Here is a 27,488-nt window from a genome sequence, read left to right as displayed (position 1 = left end):
TGTACCATCTGAACTGAGAGCCAAAGTGTTGGAGGAACTATATGCTGGTCATATCGTTGTGGTCAAAATGAAAGCATTGATTAAAAGTTTTGTCTGGTGCCCAGGGACAGATCAGCAGATCAAGCAACTTGTCATGTACTGATCAGGATGCCATCACGTCTAGAAAATGTCAAGAGCAGCGTCTCTCCATCTCTTGAAATGGCCTGCATTGCCCTGGCAGAGGATTCATATAGATTTTGCCAGACCATTCATGGGCATTAATTTCTTGGTAGTAGTGGAATGGCCACAAATTGGCCAGAAGTGTTCCCAGTAGCCTCTGTTCCAACTTCGCACACTGTTGATGTTTTGAGAATCCTCTTCTCAAGGACTGGTGTTCCATAACACTTAGTCAGTGACAATGAACCACTGTTTGTTGTAAACAGTTTCAGTGATTCCTGAAAATTAATGGAATATGACTTGTTACTTCTGCACTTAACCACCCACCTACAAATGCCTTGGTGGAAAGATTTATCCAGTGTCTAAAGAACACACTGCAAAGAATGTCAGCAGAAAACTATGTACTAACACTGAATCAGAAGCTCGCCAATTTTTTCCTTGCTTATCACATTGCAGCACACTGAGCAACCAACAACTCAAAAGCTGTGCCGTTTCTGGGTCATCTTTTTGATCCACGCTTGGATCTCCTCAAACCCAAACTCAGGAGTTTGCAGGACAAACTGTGAGAGAAATTGAAGGCTCCTCAAAACAGGGAGGTTTGACATTTCACTCCTGGTCAAGCAGTCCTGCTGAGGGACTGCAGAGGTGATCAAAAGTGGGTACTCAGTAAGATTAAGGACAGAACTGGACCACGCTCCTACACAGTGAGAATTGTGGCTGACACCATCTGGAGATGACACATCAATCAGTTGAGAAGGGCAGAGTTAACTGTTAGAAAAGTGAGCGGTCAGAACTACTTCCTGCAGTCCCAGAATCAATTCCTACAACCATCATGGAGAAGCCCCTGAATCTGAGATTGTTTCACAATAACAAATCTCACCTGCCAAGCAAATAAAAGCTAATAAAAAGAGCTGTGTTTATTGTTTAGTATGTGGCCTATTAAATTACTGTAGCCAATAGTAAAGTTTGCCAAGGGTTCCAGAGAAAGGAGTTTATAAAACATAGGCTGGAAAATCAACCGAACCAAGATCTTCTCACACACTGATATTCAGATAGGATCATCTACAGTGGTGCTAGAAAGTTTGTGAACCCTGTAGCATTTTCTCTATTTCTGCCTAAATATGATCTAAAATTTAATCAGATCTTCATGTAAGTCCTAAAACTAGATTAAAAAGAGCCCAATTAAATAAATAACACAAAAATATTATACATGTTCATTTATGTATTGAGAAAAATGATGCAATATTACATGTATTTGTGGGAAGAAGCATGTGAACCTCTGGGGTAATGCCTTCTACAAAAGCTATTTGGAGCCAGATGTTCCAATCAATGAGATGAGATTGGAGGCCTGGGTTACAGCAGTGCCTTGCCCTATAAAAAGACACACAAAGTCAGGTTACTGATGGATCCTGCTCTTGTCAAAAAAGATCTGTTTATGCGCACCATGCCTCGATCAAAACAACTTTCAGAGGACCTTAGAAGAAGAATTGTAGAGATGCATGAAGCTGGAAAAGGCTAAAAAAGCATTTCTAAAGACCTGAGTGTTCATCAGTCCACAGTAAGGGAAATTGTCTAGAAATGAAGGAAACTCAATGCGGTTGCTCCTCTCCCTAAGAGTGGGCATCCTGCAAAGATCACACCAAAAGCACAATGTGCAATGCTGAATGAGATGAAAAAGAACCCAAGGGTAACAGCAAAAGACCTGCAGAAATCTCTAGAAATTGCTAAAGTCTCAGTTCATGTGTCCACTACAAGGTCAACACTGAACAAGAATGGTGTTCATGGAAAGACACAATGGAGGAAACCACTGTTCTCTAACAAAACACTGTGTCTCAAGTTTGCAAAAGACCATCACGTGGACATTCTACAATGCTTCTGGGACAATGTTCTGTGGACAGATGAGACAAAAGTTGAACTTTTTGGCAGAAATGCACATTGCTATGTTTAGAGGAAAAAGGTCACTGCACACCAACACCAAAACCTCATCCCACCTGTGAAGCATGGTGGAAGGAGCATCATGGTATGGGGCTGCCTTTCTGCCTCAGGGCCTGGGCAGCTTGCAACTATTGAGAGAACAATGAATTTAAAATTTTATCAAGACATTTTACAGGAGAGTGTCAGGGTAGCAGTACGTCACCTGAAGCTTAATAGAAGTTGGATAATGCAGCAAGACAATGATCCGAAAGACAAGAGTAAATCAACAACAGAATGGTTTTTAAAAAATCATGTTTTGGAATGGCCAAGCCAAAGTCCTGACCTGAATCCTGTAGAAATTTTATGGAATGACCTGAAGCAAGCAGTTCATGTAGGGAAGCCCAACAACATTGCAGATTTGAAGCAGTTTTGTAGGAAGAATGGCCTAAACTTCCTCCAAGCCAGTGTGCAGGACTGATTAACAGTTACTGGAAATGCTTGGTTGAAGTGATTGCTGTCCAAGTTGGGGGGGGGGGGGGTAGGGGAGGGGTCACACCAGTTACTGAAAGCAAAGGTTCAATACTTTTCCCACAAATACATGTTATATTGGATCATTTTTCTCAATAAATAAATGAACAAGTATAATGTTTTGGTGTTAGTTATTTAATTGGGTTATCTTTATCTAGTTTTAGGACTTCCATGAAGATCTGATCACATTTTATGTCATATTTATACAGAAATAGAGAGAATTCTACAAGGTTCACAAACTTTCTAGCACAAATGTATGAACAAAAGAATGGCTTGTGATAGAAACATGTGTGGCCTGACATTGAGATACCAGTGTGCATGTAAATATGACTGAATATGTAGAGGAAAATTAACATGTGGTAACATGGCATGAATTGCACATAAGTGTGAACCCTGTTACGTGGCAAAGTGAATTCAAAGCACAAGAGAAGGTTAATGTACTTCAGGAGAGTGAGTTCAGTACATTAAATTATTGGAGCTCAGACACACACCATGGAAAACTAAGCTGATGGTTTCTATAATTGCACCACTAAGACAGATATAAGCAGCATATAAAAGGAATGAAACGTAAAAATTTGATTTACAGCTAAGAACTAAAGCGAAGTAACAAATAGTGATAATTATCCAGGGGGTGAAAACATTTACAAATAAGCACTGGAAGAATGTATGTCCAGGATTGGAATTGTATGTTAAACCGCAGTTCTCCATAGCCTACCCTGCCTGAATCTTTTGAATAGCACCCATTTACACTTTCAAAGGCTAGTTGCATTTGCCATGTCAGTGTGAGAATGTTCTTGGGTAAACATTTGCAAGTTATCCATCAACATCTGATCACTTCAAGTTAAATAGATCAGATATAGCTTTTGAACAGTTTTCTATGGGCAACGGAAGGCTAACATAATTTATCTTTCTATTTACCTGTACAACTACAGACAAGATGTTTTTCCCTGTGGCCTGCTGTCCTTAAGGACAAATAAGTGACTTGATGTTGTTGAATGGTCTTAGTTATTGGTCATATATCAATATGAGATGGTGGGTGAGTAGCCATGGTTTTAGAGTTATACATGTTCCAAATTATTGAAAAGTGGGTTTGTGTTCGAGAGCCAGTAACTAAAGGCAGAGTTAAGTCCATTTATTGAGCATGTATAACTAGCATTATTATTGCCAACTTTGTTAAAAATTGTTGTTATATATAACAAGGAGCTGTACAAAATGGAAAAGGTCTCTTAGCCCTTGATGTTTGTGCTGACCATAATGGTAATGGGAACTAACCCTATCTGTCTGCACAGTATAGTATCCCTCCATCCACTGCTTGTTCATGTGGCCATCTAAATGCTTCTCATACATTGCTATCACGCCTACTTCCTCCACCTCCCAGGCAGAATATTACAGGCAGCCGCCACTCTTCGTGCTAAAAAAAAACTTGCCTCACAAATCTCCTTTAAACGTTTCCCTCACCTTAAAGTTTTGCCTTCTAATAATTCATATTTCCCCTCTGGATAAAAGATTCTGACTGTTTGCCCTATTTATGCCTTTCATAATTTTATATACTATCAACTCACTCCTTATTCTGCAAGGCTCCAGAGAAAACAATCCAACTTTGTTCAGCCTCTCTGTATAGTTAATATTCACTGGTTAATAAAATTTCTGATGAATTTCTTCTGTATCAATCAAAGCATTCACATTCTTTCTGTTATGCAATGTATTTCTTGCTATGTTTTGACGACCTTCCTCACTATCTGCAAAGCTGCCAAATTTCTTATCATCAACAAACTTACTAATCAGTGAGTGCAGTTCTCCTTTAAGAAAATGGAAGTGGGGCGCCACACCAGTCTACAGGTGTGATTGAAACACATAACCCTTAGTCTTACACGCCCGACTATCATGCTGCTAAAAGTACACTTTCTGGAAAATAAAATGGATGATCTCAGAGTAAGATATACCACAGGGACATCAGGGACTGCTGCGTACTCTGCTTTCTGAAAATCTGGCTTACACCTGCAATTTCAGATGGAGCGCTGCAGTCTGATGGCTTCAGCATTCTCCACAAAGTCTTTTAAGGCAAAGGAGGTGGAGCATGCTTTCTGATTAACCCATCATGGTGCACAGATGTGCAGGCACTGCCTTAGGACTGGAACATCTAGTGGCCAAATGTCTGTTTTATCTGGGGGAGGAGTTTTCCACCAGCAGTATACATTTCACCTCATACCAGGCACTGTAGAAGCTGAGCAACACAATCAGCAGGCACAAAACTGTCCACACTGATGCCTTCCTTATCACTGTGGGAGATTTCAACCAGGCCAGCTTGAAGAAGCCTCTGAACAACTACCACTAACATAATACCTGTGGAGCTAGTAGAGCCAACATAACTTCTACTCTCACCAGATAGGCAGAGACTAAAGACCGCACCACCAGCGGTGAGGACCAACAGGGTATGGTTAAGAGAGGCAGAGGAGCCCTTACAGGTCTGCTTTGAGTTGGTAAACTGGACAATATTCAGGATTCATCTTTGAGTCTAACCAAATATGTTGCAGTTGTCACCAACTTCATCAAGACCTGTGTGGATGAGCGCCTTTGAATCATACTGGACATACTCAAAGTAAAAGCCATGGATGAACCAAGTGATTCATTGTCTGCTGAGGGCTAGATTTGTGGCTTTAAAGACTGGTGATCCAGAACTATACAACTATACAAGTCCAGCTACAAACTATGGAAGAATATTTTAAGAGTGAAAAAACAATTCTGATTGAGGTTAGAGATGGAATCAGATGTACGTCAGCTCTGGGGGTGGGGGGGGGGGGGGTTTAAAGGCCGTTACTTCCTACAAAGCAAAACCTAACATCATGAATAGCTGTGATGTTTCACTTTCAGATGAGCTCAATGCTGCTTATGCATGCAGAATTTCAGATAGTGACAATGAGGCGAACAGAAGTGAGATAGATCAGCTAGCTGAGTGGTGTCACAACAACAACAACCTTGCACTCAACAGCTGTAAGACCAAAGAACTGATTGTAGACTTCAGGAAGGGGTAGTCCTCACCAGGAACTGCTTCTTCCTCTCTGCCATCAGATATATGAATGGCCAATGAACCATAAACTCTATCTTTCTATATTTTCCTCTCTTTCTGCACTACTTATTACATATACACACACACACACACACACACACACACACACACACACACACACACGTATATGTATATATTAATATATATATAGTAATTCATAGTTTTTATTATTATGTAATGCAATGAACTGCTGCCACAAAACAACAAATTTCATGACAAGTTCCAGTGATATTAAATCTGATTTTGATTCTAACTTCTACATTTCCATAATCCTTATTTTCTAACCTGTTGCTATGGTTTCTATCCTCCTGTCATGCTAGTTTAAACCCTCCTGAGAAACACTAGCAATCTTCTCTGCAAGGATATGGGTGCCCCCTCTAATACAGGGGCAAGCAGTCCTTCATATAAAATGCCAGCTACCTCGAACAAAGTGCAATGATCCATGCACCTGAGGCCCGACTCTCTGTGCCAGCTCCTTAACCACACATTCAACTGTAATACCTCCCTCTTTCTTGCCTCACTAAGAGATAGCACAGGGAATAATGCTGAGATTACAATATTGAAAGTCCTGTTTTTTCTTAACATTATAACTACATAAATTCTCATTGAAGAACTTCATCTCTCCTCCTGCCTATGTCATGATATATCATTGGTAAAATAGTGATTATAGCCATTCATATTTTTCATTACTTTATAGGACACAGTTTTTGCAATTTTTCTTGTTACTACTACTGTCTCTGAGGGTGCAGCTTATGTTTTATTCACTGTTGAATAAGGATTGAAGTGTTGGATTAAATTCTTTCTTTGACAGAGACATTTTTGAAATAATTCTTGTCTTGAGCTAAATGGAAAGGAAGGTACTAAGGTACAACCGTCTCAAAAAGTGGAGCTGGATGCAGAAGTTGAATGAATTTCAGGTGGTGGATCTTGTGTTTCACTGCCACTGACATTTAAATTCTTTGTAAACATCTCCATGAGAGACATTTTTAAAACATTTAAGTAGATTTAAACAATTAAGCAGGAATCAAACATACAAATAATAAACATCCTTAAAATGTCTTAACTTACCAAAAATTACTTAAGGATAATAATCAACATTACTTCCAGAAATCCAGAAAATATCACCACAACTACGTACTTCTCCAACTCTAAATCCTGCCTGAGGTCAGATCATTTCAACCCAGTTCCTGGAATGGATTCTGGACCTTCGCACTCAGTACAGTTTGATATCACAAAATCACAGTGAAATATCCAACCTTCACTGCATGCTTATTTTCCTACTACTTGCAATCATGGGACAATGCGTTATTTAAAGGACATTTCAGTTGTGATATTCTGCAGGAGAAGGCGAGTAAAATACATCAGTAGAAATATAAACTACTGAGTCCCATGCATGGTTAATTCAGAGATGAAACAAACTAAGTGAAAACAAGAGACCTGTGGGGACACAAGAGACTGCAGATGCTGGAATCTGGTGCAAATTCCTCCAGCAGATTGTTTATTATGGAGACTTAACTAGTCCCTGCCACAGCACCAAGTTTCATCCCAGCTTTTGCAATGGATCGGCAACTAAAAACTAAGCCATGCAGAGAGCGATGGCTCAGAAAGGCAGCATCCATTATTAAGGATCCCCATCACCCAGGACCCTCTTCTCATTGTTACCAGCAGGAAGTGGGGACAGAAGCCTGAAGGCACACACTCGGTGATTCAAGAACAACTTCTTCCCCTCTGCCATCCGATTTCTAAGTGGACTTTGAACCCATGAACACCACCTCACTTGTATTATTTCTATTTTTGCACTATTTTTAATTTAACTATTTTATATATATACACTTAGGTGTAACTGATTTACTTTTTTTGTATTATCACCTATTGCTTTGTACTGCTGCCGCTAAGTTAACAAATTTCACAACATATGACGGTAATATTAAAGCTGATTCTGATTGTGAAGGTGTTGCAACTCATTTCTGATGACAGCCAAAGAGATAAGAAAATAATACACTTGCCCACACATTGGCTAGGGAATGTTGCCCACACAACGGCAGCCAGTAAGAAACCAGACTGCAGTGGAAACCAAAAGCAGCTGTGATTATATGTGAATAGAAAGCACATGCAACAGATGTAAGTAATATACCTAACAAATTCTAGACCAAAGGAGTGTGTCCTGATGATGCTAATCTCCTACGGATCAATGCTTTAAGTCAGCTGATGAATGCATTATGAGCTGCACTGTAATTGGATGGCAGTATTGCGCGGTTTAGTGTTAATGTAAAACTGACACCTTGAAAGCCACCTGGAGAAAGAAATCCATGGAGTGTGTGTGAAGAAGAAATGACAGAATTATTAATGCACTCTCATTTCAAAACCAATGCTGCATCTAAAACTGGTTACCATCTATTATTTTATTACTATTTACATTCAAGCAGAAGGCCTCTAAACACATTGCAATGAGAATAAAGGAAGTCTGGCAATTAATTAGAGAGTTATAACAACAAGCATTAAAGTTACAAAGCAGCTAACTGAGAGCTAGCAATAAATGACTACATTAAGTGAAAGAGGAAGCTAATTGTAAGACCATAAGATATTGGAGCATTATTGGGCCATTTAGCCTATTGAGTCTGTTCTTCCCAAACACTTAACCCTCTTACCAATCAAGAATCTATCAATCTCTTTCTTTCTTAAATGATTCAGCCTCCACAACCCCTGTGGCAGTGAATTCCAGAGATTAATCATCATCGGGCTAAATAAATACGAAGTTTAAGGTTCAAGTTTAAAGCAAATTTTTTATCACTTACCATATACTAACTTGAGATTCATTTTCTTGCAGGCATTTACGAGAAAAAATGTGATAGAATTTAATGCAAAATTAGATAAGCAGACAGAGACTGACAAGAAACCAATGTGGAAAAGAAGACAAACTGCAAGCAAAAATCATACTGAGAAAATAAGTTGTAAAGAGTCTTGAAAAGTGAATCTGTAGGTTACAGAATCTTTTCAGAGCTGTAGTGGTTGAAGTTACCCTTACTGGTTCAGGGACCTGATGGTGGTAGGGTATTAACTGCCCCTGAACCTGCTAATGTGGCACCTAAGGCTTCTGTACCTCCTGTCTGATGGTAGTAATGAGAAGAGGGACCAGCCTACATGGGAGTTGGGGGGGGGGGGGGAGTTGTTTTTTTATGAAGTAGGCAGCTTTTTTTGTGGCAGCGCTCTTTGTAAATATACTCAGTGGTGTGATGGACTTGGTTGTATCCACATTTCTGTTCTGTAGCCTTTTAAGTTCCTGGACATTGGTGGCTTCATAGCAGGTCAATTGCAACCAGCTAGAATACTCTCCACTGTGCATCCTAGAAGCTTATCAAACTTTTTGTGACTTGTCAAATCTACACAAACTTCTAAGAGGCATCTTCTTGGTGATGACACTTATGTGCTGGACCCTGGACTGATTTGATATGTTAACACCAAGGAATTTAAAGCTACTGACTCTCTACTTGTCTGTTCTCCAAAGGAGGACTAGCTCCTAGACCTCCAGCTTCTTCCTCCTATAATCAATAATCAACTCTTTGGCTTTGCTGACATTGAGTGAAAGGTTGCTGTTGTGACATCACCAGTCCAGGTTTTCAGTCTCCTTCCTATATGCTGATTCATTACCACTTTTGATTCAGCCAAAAATAATGATGTCATCGGGAAACTTAACTAGGGGATTGAAGTTGTATTTAACTAAAAAATCATGTTTAAATTGAGTAGAGCAGTGGACTAAGTGTATAGCCCTGTGGTGAACCTGTGATGATAGTGAGTGCCAAAGAAGTTTTGTTGCCAATCTGTATTAACTGAGATCTGCCGATGAAGAAATCAAGGATCTAGTTGCACTGGGAGATAGAGGCCCGGGTTGTGGAACTTAATGATGATTTTCAAAGGGATGATAGTATAGAATGTTCAACTGTAATCAATGAAGAGTATCCTGATGCATAGATCTTTAATGTCCAGGTGTTCCAGAGCTAAGTGAACATACAATGAAATAGCATCTGCTGTTGACCTATTGTGATGGTAGGCAAAGAGGAGTGGATCCAGGTTGTTCCTTAGGCACCAGTTCATATGCTCCAAGACCAAACTCTAGAAGCACTTCATCATGGTGGATGTAAATGCTATAGACAATGGTCATTGAGGTAGTTTGCCACATTCTTCTTGGGCACCAGTAAGATTGATGCCTGCTTAAAGTAGGTGGATACCTCAGACTACCGAAGCAAGTTGTTGAAGATGTCTTTAAAAACTCCAGCCAGTTAATTAGCACAGGTCTTCAGTACTCAGCCAGGTCTGCAGTCTGGGCCAGATTCTTCCCTTGCATTCACCCTCCTGAAAGATGCTCTCATGTCAGCATCAGAGACTGACATCACAGGGTTGTTTGGGAATGTGGGCTTCATGAAGGTGCCTCTATGTTATAAAAGGCATTGAGCTTATCTGGAAGCAAAACTAACACCTGCAGAATTGCTCTTGTTTATGATTTGCTGCTCCACTGTGGTCTCTTCGAGGTATGCTGACCCTGAAGTTTAACCTTCACTTTGATGAGAGTTCAGTGAGACCCTCTCTGACTGCTCTTCCTCTATGATCTCTGCAGTCCTCCGACTCTTCAACAATGCATTCACCCAGACTCGCTACCATAGCACTTTCTAGCTATCTCCCTCCCCCCCACCTCTTTAATCTGTTGCCTTCCCCCTTCCTTTCCAGTCCTGAAGAGGAGTCTTGGCCTGAAACATCGACTGTTATTGATTTCCATATATGCTCCCTGATCCCTGACCTGCTGAGTTCCTCCAGCATTTTATGTATGTCATATATGTGGCTTGCTTTTACTTTGCGTGTGAGATGGGCTTCCAGAGGCCATAACTGGACCTCCTGCTCTCTCCTAGATTACCAGACCTGCAATTCTCTTGGTACATCCGGGGCTTCTGGTTGGGGACAACGTTGAATGACATGCTCATCCATGTTTGTTTTTATAAAGTCTATGATGACAGTGGTATGTATTCATTCAGATTTCCTGATGAGTCCTCAAACATGGCCCAGTCTACCAATTTGAAGCTGCCTGTAGCCATTCCCCAGCCTCCTGTGATCACCTCTTTGTTGCCCTTTAACCTCTGTCCATTTGCAGGTAGGAGGAGGACAGCCAAATAGTCAGACTTCCTGAAATGCAGTTGTGAGATGGAACGGTAGGTGTGTTGAGTCCTCTGGTGCTGCAGGTAATGTATTGGTGGTAGCTGGGCAGATATTTCTTCAAACTAGCCTGATTGAAGTCCTTGGCAAGGAAGTGAAAGGCATAAGGGTGTGCTGTTTCTTGTTTGTTAATTGTGGCCTTAATACATTGAGTGCTTGCTTGACATCCACCTTAGGCAAAATGTAAGCATCAGCCAGAATCATGGTGGAGAACTCCCTCTGTGATTGGAATGGTCAGCACTTAGTTGTTAGATACTCCAGGCTGGGAGAACTAGAGTGAGACAAGGCCACTACATCCTAGCATCACGATGAAGCAGACGCTGAGCATCTATCCTTTCCTGATATCACCATCCAGTCCATCCAGTTATGTGGGCACAGTGTCTGGAGTGTGGGCAGTCACCAAATCTTCTATCCTTGCTAGTACCTTGCCTCTAATTCCCTGGGCTTTTACTTTGTTTAGCAGCCTTGTGTGCAACACCTTGCCAATGGATTTCTGAAAATCCAAATAAGTAACATCCAATGACTCTCATTTGAGTTGAAGGTGTCACACTGAAAACTCTTAAACTCTTCTTGATCTTGGACTTCCAAAACAGGTACTCACAGCTGGAGGCTACAAGTTAGCAGAGGAAAGATCATCAGAACATTCTGAAATGCTTAGATCAACTGGCAAAAACATCAATATACAATAAAGGCTGGACATTTTAAATAGGAAATGAGAGAAATACTCAGTATCTGTAGAAACAAAAGCTGTTACGAGGATAGAAATTCACCCTGTCACATACACTTTACTTGTGGTATAACACTATGTGTGGAAGCAGAAAATAACAAGCATTTGCTTTTTAATGAACATGACTGATACGTTTATATTCTAATATTTCAATTTGTCACTTGTTCATCAAACCCACCTCGAGTGTTTCCATCAATTATTGTTAGTTTTATGGATGAAGTGAACAGTATGAAATGAAAACTTAGGAATCGTTATCTCCTAGGCTAAACTCAAATGTAAGCAGAAAGATTGTGGTTGTGTAGGATCTCATCAAGTTGTACAAACATACAAATTAGGACCAGAAGTGGCCCATCAAGCCTCCTTCTCCATTTAACAAACTGTTGGTTAATCTAATTTAAACCTCAACTGTATATTCAGAGTAATGTTTCATCCCCATGTTTATCAGGCACCACCTACCAATGACTAAAAAATATTCTAAATCATTAGTTCCATTGCTCTTTGAGGAAGATAATTCCAAAGAAACACAACCCTCTGTAAAAGGTAAAAAATAACTTTATTTTTAAATAGTAACTCCTTTTTTCTTTTTACAATATTTTTATTCAGAAGAAGAAACAAGATTTACAGAGTGCAACACATAGATACATCTCAACATAAAGTGTGTACATTCATATATTGTAATAAAATTGATCAAAATGCTATAGCACATCACATAAAGGTATACCACTCTGTAATCAAAAATTTAAAGATAGGTCATACATCATAAAAGAAATTTTTTATATAAAAAAGTCAACCCCCTACCAACTACCAAAGAAAAAAGCTGATGGATGGTAATGGATAATTAGAGAAAAAAACATATTCGCTTAAGAAGAGAAGATAGAAATACACATAAAAGTCTGTGTACTATTAAGCTTTATAAATTGGAAAAGTAATTTAGTAAAGGTCCCCAGATATCATAAAAGGATTGGTTCGAATTTAAGACTGAGCAGCAGATCTTCTCTAAATTTAAATAAGACATAATACCACGTAGCCAATGAAGATGTGTAGGAGGGGTAGACTCCTTCCATTTAAGCAAGATTACTCTCCTTGCTAAAGGAGAGGTAAAAACTAAAACCTGTAGGTTTTTATCTGAACGTTTCTCCACTTTGTAATGAATGCAACTCTGCTGATGCCTCTTTAATTCATATGTTTTGGTTTTATCCTAACATTGAAAAGTTTTGGCGTGAAGTATTCCATACCTTCTCACAACTTTTTAGGGTCCAATTTGACCCAAATCCCCTTACCGCCTTGTTTGGTATTATTGCAAATAGTAACTCCTTAATCCAGAGTATTTTACATAAGTAAACATCAGTTCTATTTTCAATCTATCAAAGAGCCCTCAGGGTTTTATATCCATCCCAGATCCATGTCACCAACTGACAATGGATAAATTCATTTCCCATTCTATTGGGCTGCTTTGCTATTATTAACAGTCATAGATTAAAAGTGACTTCACATTTTTATAGAAATTGAATCAAAATCCTTCTGTATTGAAATAGTTAGGAATCATAAAGACAACCAGATCATGTCCCCCCCCCCCAGGACAGCAATGGCTAATATAAGAGGGCACAGTTTTATGGTGATTGGAAGGAAGGATGACGGTGGGGGGGAGATGTCAAAGGTAGGTTTTTACACAGAAAAGTACATTGTAAGTTCATGGAACACGCTGCCAAGGGTAATGGTAGAAGCTTTAGATTAATCTTGGAATGGATTGATATGCCAGCACAACATTCTGGGCCAAATGGCCTGAACTGCGCTGTTCTATGTTCTAAATTCTAAAAGTGAGTTTTGAAGAAATAGGAATATACTCTTTAAGGAGGCTTAATCATCATTGGAGGGATGCACCTTCAACCAGGTCCATTGCAAAGAAAAGGTTTCATGACAGGTTCTTAGCACAACAGTGTTGTCAGTAATGCGTTTCTATATATAAAATACTATAATGACACCTCTTATTGCTTGCGTTGTCACTCATAGGAATGCATCCTGAGTGCCTATCAAATTATATTCAGTTAATTAAAAGCCAGGAGATTTCAAACTAAAATTGTATGGCATATTCACAATTACATTTACTTTGGGTCACATCAGTGGAGGTACCCATGAGAGAAGAAGCTAAGCTCATCTTTCATTTGAACAGAGGTCTTTGGTCTGATATGTCAACTCTATTTCCCTTTCCAAAAATGCAATTTGATCTGCTGAGTATTTCCAGGATATTCTGTTTTATTTTAACTGATCGGAAATTGGTTATATATATATGGAACATAGTTGTATTTTGTAAGGTTAAATCAGAACTAGAAATTAAATGTTGAAATTATGAACCTCAGTTTCCATTGGATGCCAAAATGGGGAAAAAAATCTGTTTTTCATTTTTGGTGGCTTGTTCTTAGATTTAGATAAACTGCTTTGCTCTGCCATTGTACTTAACACTGTATCTAACTGCACAGCACTGGATGTGCATGATGAGAGAGAGCAGGGTAAGTGTGACTTTGTCTAAGCCATGTTTTATTCATTGTTAATGATGTTTGTAAAATTCAAAAATATTGTACAGTCTAGCAGTAAAGTAATACATTGGTTGATGCGATGGTTCATCCCTTTCAAAAAAATGTAGCTACTGTACAAATAGTTTAAATCTCGGTGCAGTGCATTCCATTTCTCTCCATTTTTTATCTGCATTTAATGTTGGAATTACACATTTAGGCAATCATACTGGTAGAAGGATAATTAACTCTTAATCTGTGTAAAGAAGCAGTTGGCTCAGGAGAACTTGGGCGAGTGAGTGGGAGTAGGAGTGAAGCGCACTTCATGACCCAGTGATGTAATAATGTACAGGCAGTACTGTCTTCCAGCATCTTTGTTCTTTACTTGTGCACTGCTTTCACTCAATTTCAACTTAATTATAGAGGGAAGATTTGTGGTTTATGCTTTTTATTGTTGTACTAATTCAAAAAATTTTGCAATTTTCTTACTTAAAGAATAGAATTTTGTAGGGTTATTATCTTAGTTTTAAGGTATTTTTCTCTACAATGTATCTCTACCTCTATTATACACGTCACTCTAAAATAACAGTGGTTTCAAACCCTCCCTCCACCCCCATACAACACAACATAATACTCTACCTTCCTCACACTCAACAACTTTTCGGAATGTCTCCGACTCTCACAATTCGAATATGTTATCTACTGTATTTTCTCTGTCTAACATATTAGATATATTGTCTTATTTATGCAGCTCAGCCTATAGTTCTGGTCATTAAGCTGAGCAATTATAATTGTCAGGTATCTTTAAGCAGGGTCCGTCTGTTTCTCTGGTTTGTGTGTGTGTGTGTGATAATGCAACTAGAGACGTGCCTGCTTTGAAACAATACTATATTGTCACAGTCAGTCTGCACCAACAGTTTAAAGAATCAAGATGTAAACAGTGTGACCTCACTGTCTAGCAAACTAACATTTTTCAGTATGCCATGTCTGAAGCATTTTGAAGGCATGACAAAACTGATGACAATGAATGGTATCTTTCTTTCCAGTTTATTGAACAAAACTGAGGAATTTCCTTGGCATTGTTTAAATGTGTTTGTGGCACCAAAACTAATTTTTGTAGTAGTTTGTCTAAAGGCCTCCGCATGGAATAAATACAGATCTAAAATAAATGGCACATTACAGTACCAGTGAGTTGCCACTTATTGGTTCATGTACACACCAAGATTAACCATCTCACTGCAAGGAAAACAGGAAATGTAGCTTATGCCAGTAACTCACAAGATATTGACAAATCTTCTCACAACATCCCATATAATGATAGACAGCGATAGCAAGACCACATTATTCAAAAACCATCAGAAACAGATGAATAACCAAAGTTTGGACAAGGACCCAGAAGTTGGGTGAGACAATGAATCACTAATCACTAGAGTTTAGCAACACTGTGACCACTTTACAGTAAAAAGAATTTTGCTTTTGTTATCTTATTGCGTTCTTCCTGGTAAAATTTGTGTCTAATTTATTTTTTTCTTGTGAACGCTGCTTATGCTATGTGTTTGTAATGCTGCTGCAATGAGTTTTTTTCATTGCACTTGTGTGTATATATATATATATATATATATATGTACTTGTGCATATCACAAAAACCTTCACTCGATTAAAGAGCTTACCCTTGGGTTTTGATTTTACAGCTTTTTGTTTGATCAAGCATTATGAGATAGCTTTCAGTGCGGATAGATGGATGAACAAATTTTATTAAAGCCCCAAAACACATAAAAACCGATCTTCAACGTTGCACCTAATATTGTTTTGTTAATGGGCACGTCCACTATGAGTACCCCAGAACTTCATCCATCAGAATTGCTGCAGTCTGCAGTCAGAGAGTTGGAGCAAGTGTCAAGCATTTGAAACAGTCTAACATGTACCCATAAGATTACGTCCATCTGCTCTTATTGTAGACAACATTCAACACAGTCCTGACATTTAAAACAATAAAGTGTTTTAGTTGCCAAAAGAAAGATCCTATTTCAAAACCCTCTAGATCTCATGTTCAAATCAGTGACAAAAACAAGTTCAGTGGCAATTCAAAATGGCATCAGAGATCTGAAATTCAACTTAATTCAGACAATGGGGAACTGAGATCAGAATCAGAATCAGGTTTATTATCACTCTCTTAAATTACATCAAATTTGTTCTTGTGTAGGAGCAGTACAGCGTAGATATAAAATTACTGTAAATTACAAAATAACTAAATAGTGCAAAAAATGTAATAAGAAGGTAGTGTTCAAAGGCTCATAAACTATTCAGAAATCACATGGTGGAGCGGGGAAATGTGACATTTCAGACTCCTGTACCTCCTCCATGTGCTGGATGGTGAGGGTCCTCAGTGATGCATAGTTCCTTCTCGAGGCACTGCTTCTTAAAGATATCCTTGATGGTGGAGACAGTTGCATCTGTGACGGAACGGGCTGAATCTACAACACTCTACCTTCCTTTGTGAATCTGTGCACTGGAGTCCCCATCTGAGAATGCTCTCCATCATACATCTGTAGAAATTTGTTAGACTCTTTGATGGCATGCCAAATTATCTCAAACTCCTGATGAAGTAAATCCTCTGGTATGCCCTCTTTGTGACTGCTTCAATGGTTTGAGCCCAGGATAGATCCTTTGAGATGCTGACACCCATGCACGTAAATCTGCTCACCCTTTTCTGAGATTGTATGGTATCCAGCTATGGGCAGTAGCAAAGAGACCCACTTTCAAGTAAAGTTTTTCATTATCAGTGCAAATTGATACCACCACAGAATATTCACTCCTGTTTCAAGACATTTACTCCATCAAGTTCAGTTAGAAACCGTGCACCTTCAAACCAAAAGTCAGTTCTGATATTGGCTTTCCTGATATTGGGCCGCACAAATATCTAATCCAACACAGCGCACATGAGTACAGCTACCCATGATCGCAGCAAACTATGAAGGCTTTTTATTAGGGAAAAGCTAACTGAGATAGCTTATTCAAGTGTCTGATAACAGTAGGATTGAATCTGTCCTTGAAACTGGTGGTACATGTCTTTATAACTTGTACCTCAGCAATTTGTTTAAAATGTTTTTCAATGTGTTTAGAGACAGCAATACCGGCATAACCAGGTACACTGACTGCATTTTCAGAAGACCAGATGAAAACCCAGTTAATTGTAAGCTTAGACCAGTCGACATACTCTAAGAACAAAGAGATCTGCTTGTGAAACACCAGCCAAAGTGAGTGGACCATGCCAACTGTGGCTGTGCCTGGCAAACAAATTGTTGAGGCAATGTGAGGACTAATAAGTCCTATTGAACTGAGTTGTTAAGCAATAACCAACATGCCCTTCGGACGGCAAGATCATTAGTCTTGTACATACACAAAATGCTGGAGGAACTCACATAAAGTTGGATCTTACCCATTAGACCATAGACCAAAAGACACAGGAGCAGAATTGGGTCATTTGGCTCATTGAGTTTGTTCCACCATTCTATCATAACTGCTTTATTATACCTCTCAACCCCATTCTCCTGCCTTCTCCCCATAACCTTTGATGCCCTTACTAATTAAGAACCGTTTTAAATATAATCAATAACTTGGATTCCACAGCTGTTTGTGGTAATGAATCCACAGATTCACCACCCTCTGGCTTATTAAATTCCCCTCCTCATCTCTGTTCAAAAAGGATGTCCCTCTATTCTGAGGCTGTGGCCTCGGATCCATGACAAATTGCACCACTCTTACTCAAAACTGAAGGTTAACAAACCGTCTTCGTATTTGGCAGCCTCTTGGAATTGAGGTTGACTTGTTTCCACTAAAGAGTGGAAGGAGGTCTGTGCATCATATCTTTTAACACAGGGTAGCCATTGCACACCAGCTGCTGCATGGTTTTGACAGAGTGAGGTCCTGATCCAACCGCAAAGATGACTGGAGATCAGGCTTTGCTGCACCAAGTTATCATGCAACGTCTTCTTCCTTCTCCCCGTTGCCTTTGATGCCCTGACCTATCAAGAACCTATCAATCTCTGCTTTAAGTATACCCAATGACTTGGCCTCCACAGCCATCTGTGATTGTCATGCTGAGCACAGGTAAGGCCCTTTGGCCCAACACACCTATTCCAATGAAGACACCTACACTAGTTAGTCACATTTGCCTGTGCTTGGCCCATTTTCCTCTAAACTTTTCCTGTGTCTTTTGAACAGTGTAAATGTGCATGCCTCTACCACCCTCTGTATGAAAAACATGCACATTGGGTTTCCTTTAGATCTTTCTCATCTTACCTTAGCCTATGTGCTATAGCTTTAGACTCCCCTGCCCTGGCAAACAGACTGTGACCATCCACCTTATTCGTGCCCCTCATGATTTTATGAACATCCAAAGGGATTAAGTGCACATAGATGCCCAATGACAACACTTTTCCAGAGCCCTGCTACCTCAACCTCCAGTCATGCTGCCCTCTCTCAGACTTGCTACCTATGACTCCACTCCCCATTCCCTTGGCTCAGCCCCTCTAAATCCCCTTGCCTTTGTTCACCTTTTTTCCAGTTAGCACTTTCTCTCTTCCTTCTCTTCTTGATCCTCCTGCAACCACTCCACCCATATTGCTCCCCAGACTCCACTTGCTGGGTGCTCAGCTTCGAATAGCGAAGGGTTTTTCCCTGTACCAGCCCTCTCCTCCTCACTTCTTTCCACACCTCACTATTTACTAACTAGGTCCTCATGAGCAACTTGGGATTTTTCACCAACAGAAGAGTTCACAGACAAAGCCGTATCAACCAGGTCATGCACATGTCTATGCTACAGTCAAGAATATAACATTCTCACAGTCAGTCTGAGCCAACAGCTTAAAGTCTCAACATGTAAATACCGGAAGTTTGCTGCTGGAAAGATAAATCATTATTTCTTAGAATTTATATACAGTACATTGCAATGCATCAATGATTATTAGAATACAGTTGAAACAAGGAAAACAATTATCCAGCAATGTCTTCACTCACATTAACAAGGGCAGAGGGCAATATTCAAATGGTTTCACCAATGTCTCTTGCCCCAACAAACTTCTTTATAAATGTTTATCATCTTCAGACTCTGATCCATTTCACCTTCTAGATGATGCCTCATACAATGAATGGACATTAGCAGAGTGGTTGCAGAAACAGCAGAGCAGTCCAATGTTTGACTGCTCAGGTTCTGACAGCTCATGTTGAGAAATTGAATCCAGTAATTTGTGGTCTAACTCTGCCAAATCCAGCTGCAAAAGGAGGAGAGATTGGCACGGGGCTAGCAAACTCATCCCATAAAAACCTAGAGCTACAGAAGCCCCAACAGAAGATCTAAAAACCGCATCTTAGGAGAGGAAGTATACACCAAGAAGTTGGGCTATACTTGAGGACAACTTGCAAGACTGGCCCAGGACAGAGGACTCTGGTAAGTGGCTGTCAGCAGCCTATGTCCCAGTAGGGCTGATGGACTAAATAAGTAAGGAAATAATATGTGGTCCAAGGAAAATCTAAACATGTCACTACAATCCAAATGATTTACTAAACTCGTACAAGGAAGGAAGTTTTTCATTCTAACATGTAAACTAACCCACATTACCTCACAGCTACAGCTGTAAACAATCAAGACAAAATTCATCTATAAGAAAGCCAGCCAGACCAGTAACACAGCACAATGGCAGAATTTCTTTCTTTCTTTCGGGACACAGCATGGAATAGACCCCACTGGCCTTTCGAACCACTCTGTCCCAGGAACCCCTGACAACCCCAATTTAACCCTAGCCTAATCATGGAGTAATTTACAAGGACCAATTAACCTATGCAGGATGTCTTCGGACTGGGGGAGGAAACCAGATCACCTGGGGAAATCCCAAACGTTCCACAGGGAGGTCGCCTGATGACGCCTGAATTTAACTCCGAACTCTGACATCACAATCTGTAGTAACATCATGCTAACCACCTCAATCCAAGGCAATCCCAAACCAGTCCAAACTGCATAGCCCTTCTCAATACAGTAATTGAAAAGATATCGCAACCATGACCAAAGTTTCAGAGGTTCAATGGGAATGCATTTCACCACAGCAAAGACATGCTAGTGAAGGTTCATGTACACAATCAAAGGAATGTTCCGGAGTGAAGTAAGGAAAGGGACAGTGCTTACTGATCCATCCACCAAGTCAAAGGGGAAAGTAGTGGATGAATGTAGAGCATTGGGCTGACAGAAGATTATGAAGATGGACCATAGTCATTGTGCTGGGCAGGACAGGAGAACAAGAATAGCACATAATTGAAGGTGCTGCTTAGCAGCAGTTGGTAACAAATATTTTAATGAACTTTTCACAAAATACATGGAAAGAAACCAACTGGTGGTTCAAGAGGAATGTTGTCGAAACTGCAATAGAAATGAGGAATAGAGTGAAAATGAATTGTACAAGACATACTGTAACACCTGAAAGGGAAGCAATTACAAAGCTGGAATGGGGTTGAGGGAAATTAAAAACTTTCATTTATTTAATATCTTAGTAAGAAGGAAAGCTTCATAGATAATTAGACTCTTAATGCAAAGTCCAACTTAAAAGATTTTAAGAAAGACCCCCATTCATAAAACACCTTGGTATCAATGATGTTCTTTGATGTCATTCAGAAAAATAATGAAAATGCAACTGGCAACTTGTACAGATCGAGATGCTAACAAACAGCAATAAAATAAACGACCATATGAGAACGTTCATTGGCGTTGTTCTGGAAATATTTCCGCGCTCTTTTCAAATACCGCCCGAGGATATTTGATTTCCAAAACAAACAGAAGATAATTTAGTTTCATTCAAAAGAATTTCTCTCTAACAGTGTAGTCAGTATTCATAGTTAATAGAGGTACCAGCCGACAAAATGCGACTTACATTGGTCTTGAACTTTATATCTGAATGGAGCCTTCACTGAGTATCACATTCAAATGTCAGTCTACCTTAGTCCCAGATTATTTGGAATGTTTAACATTCCACATTTTTGAATCTACATTTTTGATTCAGAAGAAAAGCAGCATTACCATCATAGAACATAGAACAATACAACACAGGAATAGTCCCTTCAACCTACAATCTTGTACCAAACCAATTAAATTAGCAATCAAATGGCTAACTAAATTAATCACTATTGCCTACACAATATCCATATCCCTCCATTTTCTTCATATTTTTGTGCCTATCCAAACATCTCTTAAGAGTCCCTTTCTGCCTCCACCACCAGGCAGTGCATACTAGGCACCCAACACTCTCTGTGGAAAAAAATATGCTCCTTTGAAATTACCCCCTCTCACTTTAAATGCATGCTCTTGCGTATTAGACATAACAAACCTGGGCAAAAGATAATGTCTGTCTATCTATGTTGCTCAGCATCATATAAACCTCGATCAGATCTCTCCTCAGCCTCCACCACTCCAGAGAAAACAACCCAATTTTGCCCATTCTCTCATTATAGCACATGCACTCTAATCCAGACGACATCTTGGCAAACTCTACTGCACCCTCTTCAAAGCCTCGACATCCTTCCAATAATGGGGTGACCAGAACAGTATGTAATACTCCAGATGCAGCCTAACTAAAGTTTTATAAAGCTGCAACATAACTTCTTGCTTTTGCACTCAATGCCTTGATAAAGGCAAGCATGCCAAATGCCTTACAACTACCCTAACAACCTGTGTAGCCACCTTCAAGGAGTTATGAACTTGGACCACAAGATCCCTCTGCTCATCAGCACTGTTAAGGGTCTTATTCTTGTTAACACGTAATATCTAGAACATCTTTCAGCATTTACTAGTAAAATACAAAATCAGATTCAAAACTGTTTTATTGGATGGACAGAAAAGCAGTCTAAAGATGAATATTAACTTCATGGTCGCTGGAGAACAAAATTGAAGACCTAAAGGCAAGATTGCTGTATTGAAGGGAAATGAGGAATTGTTGTGTTATGTGTTTTGTCAAGACATAGCTTACTCAGAATATGCCAGATATAGCAATCAGACCTGAAGGCTTCTCGATACACCGAATGGACCGAACTGCTGATTCAGAAAAGGTGGTGCTCCGCTATGAAAGTTTAATCATACTCATTTCTCTTGACCTTGAACACCTGAAGATCAAGTGCTGATCTTTCTATTTACCAAGAGAGTTCTTGGTGATCCTGACTGCAGTTTACATACCACCAGTGGCTGACTATAACCCAACAAAACAAGAAACAGTCTACACCAACGCATTTCAAATCATAGTTGGGGATTTCAATTAGGCTTGTTTGAAGAAATCCCTGCCCAATTACAATCAGTATATAAACTGTAGAACAAAAGATCCCAACACACTAGAATACAGCTATTGTAGGATAAAGAATGCCTACTGTTCCATATCCAGACCACATTGTGGGAAATCTGATCACTCAGGTGACCAAGAAAGTTAGAAGAGGTCTAGATACAATCTCCAGAAAGTGATCTCATGGACAAAGTGGAAATTCTGGACCAAACTTGAATTAGTTAAGGATGCTTGACAGTTGTGGCAGGGTTTGAATGCTATCACTTCTTACGAAGTGAAATCAAGCAACATAGCTGACAACAAGGCTTCACTTCCAGATAAGCTCAGTGCCTTATATGCTAGCTTTGACCATCAAAACATGGAGGAACTATCACAAATTCCCACAGCCACAATGATCCTGTGATTTCAGTCTCTGAGACCAATGTTGAGAGCATCTTTCAGGAGGGTGAACCCACAGAGAGCATTTGGTTCAGATGAGGTACCTGGCCGAGTCTAAAGACCTGTGCTGATGAACTGACAGCAGTATTCACTGAGACCTTTAACCTCCCGCTTCACCGGTCTGAGGTGTCTCCCTGCTTCAAGCAGCCTTGAATTGTACTAAGGCCTAAGAAGAACATGGTAACCCGCCTCATGACTATTGTCCAGTAGCACTTACATTGATGAAGATGAAGTGTTATGAAAGGCTGCGATTGAAACATACCTACTGCCACTGGAGACGCAACTTGGATTCAATCCAGTTCGTCTACCAGCATAACAGATCAATAGCAGATGCCAGTTCTTTGGCTCTTCACTCAACCATGGAACATCTGGACAGAAAAGGTTGACATTCAATACTATCATCCCCTCAAAACCAATCAATAAGCTTCAAGATCTTGGCCTCAATACCCCTTGAGCAATTGGATCCTTGATTTCCTCACTTGCAGACCCCAGTCAATTTGGAATGGCAACAACATCTCCTCCACAATCTCAGCATAGGAGCACCATAAGGCTGCGTGCTTAGCCCCCTACTCTACTTGCTTTACTCTTAGGATTGTGTGGCTAAGCACAGCTCAAGGGTGAATCAAAGGTGGTGATGGATCAGCATACAGGAGAGATTTTGAAAATCAGGCTGAGTGGTGCCACAACGACAACTTCATACTCAATGTCAGCAAGACCAAGGAGCTGATTATTAAACTGGAGGTTCATGAGTCAATGCTCAGTGGGGAAATTAGAGGTGGAGAGGGTCAGCAACTTTAAATTCCTCGGTGTTATCGTTTCGGAGAACCTGTCCTGGGCCCAGCATGTGAGTGCAATTACGAAGAAAGCATGATAGTGCCACTACTTCTTTAGAAATGTGTGAAGATTTGGCTGGAAACCACATATAAATTATGTCAAAGCAAAAATGTCAAAGTCTATTGCAATACTGTACAAAGTGCAAGACTTCTTAAATCAGGAATCTTTGTATACATTATACCGTTCACTTATAGTCCCATACATGACTTACTGTGTAGAGGTATGGGGAAATACATACAAAACAAATACAAACTCGATTTTTCTACTCCAAAAGAAAGCCATGCGAATTGTAAATAAGACAAGTTATTATGAGCCAACCAATCCACTATTTATTCAACTAAATACTTTAAAATTCAGAAATTTCATAGATTTTAAAATAATACAAATTATGTATCCAGTCAAAAATGGACAGTTACCACAAAGTATCCAAAGACTGTTTAAAATGAGAGAAAGTCAACACGATTTGAGAGGGACATGTATATTTCAAAAACAAAGGAAAAGAACAAATGTAAAAAGTTATTGTATTTCAGTCAGAGGGGTGAATTTATGGAACAGTCGTAGTGAGAATTTAAAAACATGCACCACACTTAACAAGTTTAAATAATTATTTAAAAATAATTTATTGAACAAATATAGAATACATGATTTAAAATGAATGGGAGCAATGTAAATAAATGATACTTGGAATAGGATTTTGTGTTAAAAGATTATGAATTTTTTTGTTTTGATGTGATGATTGATGCCAAATATGTTTTTGTATAAGTAAGAGGGTTAGGCATAATAAGCTGTAGCTTCAGCCTACACCCTTTCGGTCTGTTTTAAAGACTTTTATTATTTAATTTTGTTTTATGAAATCATCATTTAAAATGATGCTTTTTGTTATTTTTGTACTGACCGAAATAAAATTTCATTCATTCATTTATTCATAACAATGAAAAATCTGGCAAAGCTCTATAGATGTGTGATGGAGAGTAATTTGATTGGCTGCAGTACACCCTTCTATGGAAACACCAATACCTTCAAACAGTAAATCCTACAAAAAGTAGTGATACAACCCAGTCCATCATGGGTAGAGCTCTCCGCAGCATTGATGTCACATGTACAGAACTTTGTTGCAGGAAGAGATGAAGGGCTGAAGAAGGGGGAATCTGATAGGAGAGGACAGAAGGCCATGGAAGAAAGGGAAGGGAGAGAAGCACCAGGGGGAGGTGATGGGCAGGTAAAAAGATAAGTTAAGAGAGGGGAATGGGAATGGGGAATGGTGAAGTGAGGGGCAATTACCAGAAGTTTGTGAGTTACTCAAGATTTTCAGCATCTACAGAATCTATTGTGGCTGTGAGAGGAGAGTGATAGTCTTGTCCTGGGAGAGCTGCAATCTGGCAACAAGCTGGATATAAGATAGTAAAATGCCCAGAATCTTAAAGGTTTTACTCAATATATTGAAATGTATTTAATAGGAGAACATAAAGGGTTAGTAGAGCGGAGGCAAAAGCACACAGATGCAGAGGAGCAAAACAAGAATGACTGAGCACCATGACAGCTGCATCCACAAAAGGACAAGAACCAACCTGAATATGTTGGATTGTCCCACTGAGAAGGTGGTCAGCTGCAAGATTAGAGGCAAAGCAACTGAAAACAAAATCTCCACTTAAAGTAGTAGGTTCAAGAACAGCTACTTTAACCAATCAGTTGTTGAACAAATCTGCATAACCCTAATCACTATTTTTGGAAAGCAACAGTATGACTACTTTGCACAAAACTGGACTTTGTTTCATTTTTGTTCTCATTGTGTTCATTCGTCCATAATTTTGTTTAAGTTGTGTTTTTCTCTTCTGAATATTTTGCTTTTAATGATATGTGCCTATGACAATGCGGCAACTAAATTTTTCATTTCACTTGAACGTACTTGTGTAAATGGCAATATACATCACTGTGATTGACGAAAAGTTCAGTGGGATGGGAGTTAAGAGGATATGACAAACCTTCCAAGAAAAAATTCAACCAGAGGTGACAACCATCAGATTCAATCAAGAAGGTTTCTTTCATGATTATAAAACTTTTTTACTCTTTTAACCTTTATTAACGGGATCATTCTTATACTTTAAGACAAGCTGAGGTGAGAAATGTCAATCGGCTCATCTTTCAAGAGAAAATGATCTCTCTTCATTCCAGGGTGCTGAATTATTGACAAGATCTTGCTTTCAAATCACAGGCTGCAATCAGATCAATGTATAACTCAACTCAGGAGACTGTTCCATGGGTCGTCCTTTACATCAGAATCAGGATCAGGTTTAATATCACTGGCATATGTTGTGAAATATGTTTACTTAGTGGCACAACATAATAAAATACATGAACAAATATAGAGAAAAAAACTCAATTATATCAAGTATAGATATATATATATATTAAACCTGATTCTGATATATATATATATATATTAAAAAAATAGTTAAAATAAGCAGTACAAAAAAAACAGAGATGAAAGAAATAGTGAGGTGGTGTTCATGGGTTCAATGTCCATTTAGGAATTGAAAGGCAGAGGGGAAGAAGCTGTTCCTGAATCACTGAGTGTGTGATTTCAGGCTTCTGTACCTCCTACCTGATGATAACAAGAGGGTTTTTCACACACGTCTGGCCTTACCCCATCCACCCGCCAACCCACCAGAGACAGGATTCCTCTTCCTCACCTACCACCCCACCAGCCTTCGTGCCCAGCACATAATTCTCCGTAATTTCCACCATCTCCAACAGAATCCCACCAACTAACATATCTGTCCCTTCTTCTCATTTTCTACTTTCTGCAGAGATTGCTCCCTATACAACTCCCAAAAAGTCCTTCCACATGAGGTGGCACTTCACCTGTGTGTCTATTGGAGTCACCTATTGTATCTGGTGCTCCCAGTGTGTCCTCCTGTATATTGGTGACACCCGATGTAGATCGGGAGACAGCATCAACAAACACCTATGCTCTGTGCACTAGAAAAAGCAGAATCTACCAATGGCCTCCCATTTTAATTCTACTTCCCATTCTCAATCCAACATGCCAGTCTATGTTATCCTCTTCTGCTGCAATGAGGCCACTCTCAGGTTGAAAAAGCAACACCTTATATTCCATCTTAATAGCTTCTAACTTGATGGAATGAACGTTGGTTTCACAAACTTCTGGTAATTGCCCCTCACTTCACCATTCCCCATTCCCATTCCCCTCTCTTAACTTATCTTTTTACCTGCCCATCACCTCCCCCTGGTGCTTCTCTCCCTTCCCTTTCTTCCATGGCCTTCTGTCCTCTCCTATCAGATTCCCCCTTCTTCAGCCCTTCATCTCTTTCATTAATTGAATTCCCAGCTCTCTTACTTCACCTCTCCCCCTCTCCTGGTTTTATCTATCACCTACTACCTTGTACTTCTTCCTCTCTTCCACCCCCTGCCCCCACTTTCTTACTCTAGAATCTCATCTCTTCTTTTCCAGACCTGATGCAAGGTCTCGGTCTGAAACGTCGACTGTTTACTCTTTTCCATAGATGCCACCTTCCTAAGGCCCCACTATTTGAAGATCTCTTGGATACTACAGAGACTAGAACCCATGATGGAGCTAATTAATTTTATAAGTTTCTACAACTTACTTCAATCTTGTGCAGTAGTCCTGTCATACCAGACGGTGATGCAGCCAGTCAGAATGTTCTTCACCGTACATTTGTATCATACAAACCAAATCTCCTCAAACTCCAAATGAAATATAGCTACTGCCTTGCCTTCTTAATTGCTGCATCTGCATGTTGTGTCCAGGTTAGGTC

General features: G+C 39.6%; 1 protein-coding gene across 3 annotated transcripts in view; it reads right to left on the bottom strand.

Moving 5' to 3' along the window:
* nhsl2 (NHS-like 2) overlaps positions 1-27,488 on the bottom strand; it is a 373,846-nt gene that overhangs the window by 217,047 nt on the left and 129,311 nt on the right. The gene's annotated exons all lie outside the window — the stretch shown is intronic.

The sequence above is a fragment of the Hemitrygon akajei genome, chromosome 10 (assembly GCF_048418815.1).
Source record: "Hemitrygon akajei chromosome 10, sHemAka1.3, whole genome shotgun sequence".
Taxonomy (NCBI): Eukaryota; Metazoa; Chordata; class Chondrichthyes; order Myliobatiformes; family Dasyatidae; genus Hemitrygon; species Hemitrygon akajei.
This window is presented reverse-complemented; position numbering and strand designations above follow the sequence as displayed.